The sequence below is a fragment of the Nematolebias whitei genome, chromosome 21 (genome assembly GCF_014905685.2).
Source record: "Nematolebias whitei isolate Nwh7 chromosome 21, NemWhi1, whole genome shotgun sequence".
In the NCBI taxonomy this organism is placed as follows: domain Eukaryota; kingdom Metazoa; phylum Chordata; class Actinopteri; order Cyprinodontiformes; family Rivulidae; genus Nematolebias; species Nematolebias whitei.
Genome location: NC_056518.1, coordinates 23,971,652 through 23,975,303, shown reverse-complemented (window position 1 = coordinate 23,975,303; position 3,652 = coordinate 23,971,652).

Below are 3,652 nucleotides of genomic sequence, written 5' to 3'. Positions count from 1 at the left end.
AGTCTGAAGGATTCTATACCGAGCTGATGTCATCGTCAACCAGGTAATGATCTACTTCAACCGAGCGTACCGTCGCAAGCTGAGATCTGATGGAGCGTGCACGTTTTCTGGTCAAACAGATTAATTCCCTCACAAATCTCTCTGTAAGATAAATCTTCATCTTAAACTCTGCTTTCTCATAAAATCAGTACAGATATTTTAGAAATATCATATGGGTCAAAGATAAATGACGTCTCTCGTTACATTTCTGTTAAAATTCAATGCACGACATTTACACAGTCAGAAAGATGAGGAACTCGTGAAAATTGTATATATATTTCCCTATATTGTCATACTACATTGGTGGCTCGTAACGTGCTCATAAATGACTGTGAATTCGTGTAAAGATTGATTTTTTAAATGTTGGCATGTTGATAAAATAACAGTTTAACAGCTGTGCTGAAACGCAGCTCATGCTGCGCCGCTGAAGCGAAACGCTGCATGTTTTTAAGCGTGTTGGTCTGTGATGCTCAGGAAGCTCACAGAAAGCTGAAATAGTGTCATAAGTCTTTATGAAAGCTAAAATTGTACGTCTGTTATGTGTAGCTAAGCTTATGAGCTGTGGAAAACGTTATTCTGTTTAAAAGTACGGAGGTTCTGCTGAAAGACCAGGACTGTGGTCCAGTTCGGTTCTGTTAAGTTTGAACGAGTATTTTGAATAGATGGATAAACGTTTTAAAGACTGGACGAAGTCTCAGCTAAGCTCAGAGTTGATTCGTTACAATTTTTAACAGAAAAAGTGCATTTTGACAGTTTAAAAGACGAAAAGTTGACGAATTTTAGTGCACGTGAATCTAGCATGCTGGTTGCTTTAACGTTTCCTGATTTGTTGAATATAGCTGCCGTGGAACGCTTTCATTGGCTGGAACAGGATGTCAGTCACCCTGTGCCGCTCTCTCATTGGCTGATTGACGTGTCAGTCAGTGACCCGGATATGAAAATTCGTTTTCATAGGGAAATAAAATCTGCTTTTTAAAGCTAAAAAAGCGCTTTAAAGTGATTTTGACACGCTGGTTAAGTGCTTCGAAGCATACTCGCTGAAATTTTGCCACGTTAAAGTTTAAAACCCGTCATTAAATGATGTTTTTAAACAACGCTAGCGATGCTAATATTAAGCTAACAGCTAACGACCGGAGCCTTCACTACGCTTAAAATCACTAAATAAAGCTGCAATATTGTCCCAAAAAACTCATGTTCATGCTAAGAAGTCGTGCTTGTTGAAATTTTGCCACGTTTGTGTAAAAAATCCGTTCAGAAATGTTGATTTTAACCGAGTTTAGCCGAAGCTAACTTTAAGCTAAGCGGCTAACAACAGGATGTCAACCGAACGCCACAGGAAGTCATAGCGACCCCTACTGGACAACACAAACAGTGTCTGAGTTGAAATTATTAAGGTTGTTCTGACATCTTCTGGACAAACTTGAGAAGACAGGTTTCACTCGCTTTTTAGGTTTAAATAGTGAAATTAAACGTTTTTATTTTTCTAAAAGGCATTTTCGAGTTAATAAACGTTCCTCAAAGCTGAATACATACTGTTATCTTGCATTTTAAAAGTTAAAAGGTATTTATGCAAAGAGCATTTACCAAAAAGTTTTATTCACTGGTAATCCTTTAAAATAAGGTACAAAATAAACGTTAACTTTTTAAAAAAATAGAAACAGTTACAGATTTTCACAAAGTTGGAAAAAGTTTACTCATTTGCTAAAAGGATAATGCACGTTTAATTGATAAATCACTAAATAAAAGCAAATATATCAGACAAAGAGACTTTGCTGATTTTATTTATTTTGAAAAACCTAAAACATTAAAATTCTCCTGTTTAATCCTTAAATAGAAGAAAAATGGCAAGCGAAGAAGAAGAAGAGAACCTTTTAAAACCAACAAATGATGATATCATTTTGGGGGCCTTACATATTTTAACAACTCCACTTATTGGTACACAAATACAGCAATTACAACAACTCGATGAATTTCAAAGACAAGAAGAGCTGAAAAGTCTGGCCGCAGGAACATTACAGACAGAGAGTAAAAAGCTTAGCCTTGAACGGTTAGCAAAAATCTCTCTGCTTCTAAAAGCTGAATTGGATGAACGGTCGGAGCACCTTGACTGGATGTCTAAAAGACATGAGGAGCAGCTCGCAGAAATGCAGGCGTCACTAGAAACAAAATCTAATGAAAAGATTAAAGAAATAGACCGTCAATACAGAGCTGCGTGCTCAGATAATGAACAGCTACAAAGAGAGTTACAGCTCGCAAAAATGGAACTGGAACAATGTAAAATAGATAAACAAATTGTACAAGAGCTACATATGCGTTTAAAAGATGACTATTATACATCCCAGGAACATTTAAAAAAATGTAAGGAGAAACTAAAAGCAGCAACAGATAAAGGCAATGAAGTTGGGCAAGGTGATCTGGAATCCAAACCAGACCCTGAACAGAGTCGGGGTAATACACCAATAACTCAACAACCTCTTTACTCACCCGGTGCTTTTAGACCCATCCTAACACCTACACAAACGGGCAGAGTAACACCCCCACAACTGATCACGCATGTGAGACCATTGATATCTTCTCCATCAATGGATGACTTGCAAAAAATCTCAAAATATGTACAACGCTTCGTTCCTGGACCCTTGGGCTCAACTGGAACAAAAGCGTACCTCAGAGATCTGGATTTCAGATTGAGATCTTATCCTAACGCTACGTTAGAAGATAAAATCAGTCTGATACGACTCACTTCGGACAGAGAGGTGTTTACCTTCATCGAGCGTCTACCAGATGCAACGAGAAGGGATTACAAACTTCTGTGTGAAGCTCTGATCAAAGAGTATGATTCCTGCACAGGACCAGCTGGATATCCAGCCGCAGAAAAGGTCACGCAGGGTAAAGCTGAACATCCAAAAGTTTATTACAAAAGAATCTTCCAAGCTTATTTTGGTAACAGAAATGAAACCGGGATGGAGGAAGAAGAAGGTTTTAAATTTGTTTTCAGCAAAAATCTCCACCCTGACATACAAACGTCAGTGCAAATGATGGCAAATTACAGAGAAAAATCCATCAGTGAGATTAAACAGTGCGCTGTGAATGTGTTTGAGGCACGTTCTCATGCCAAGACGCCCATAGAAGTGTTTCCTGGTGTAAAGGTTAAACCCCACTCCCTAGAATTAGAAGGAAGGCGTTCATCGCCACCTCCTCCTAAAAAAGGAGAAAAAAGGCAGTATTTTCAGACTAACAAACCGCATCATGAAGGTGCACGCTGGGACAAAAAGGCTCCTCCTTCAGAGGACGAACGTGATTATCGTAAATGGGATCAGCGGAGGACGCAAAAATATGGGAACCGAGAGGAACCCCAAAAAGACGTACCTAGCCGCCCCCCACCTCGGACGAAACGTCCAGAGGCGAAAAAATCACAAAAATCCCAGAAAAATGGCCCTCCACCTCTGAGCTCGGAAGAGACAGAAAAATTGCGTGAAATGTTAGAAGATTTGAAACACACTGACAAGGGAAGCCGACCAAAAGCACTATGCAGTGAGGTACTCACTATTACATCTCTGGGCGCGAATGACAACACTACAGACGTCGGTGAAACACACCAAGACGTTGCTGTTGT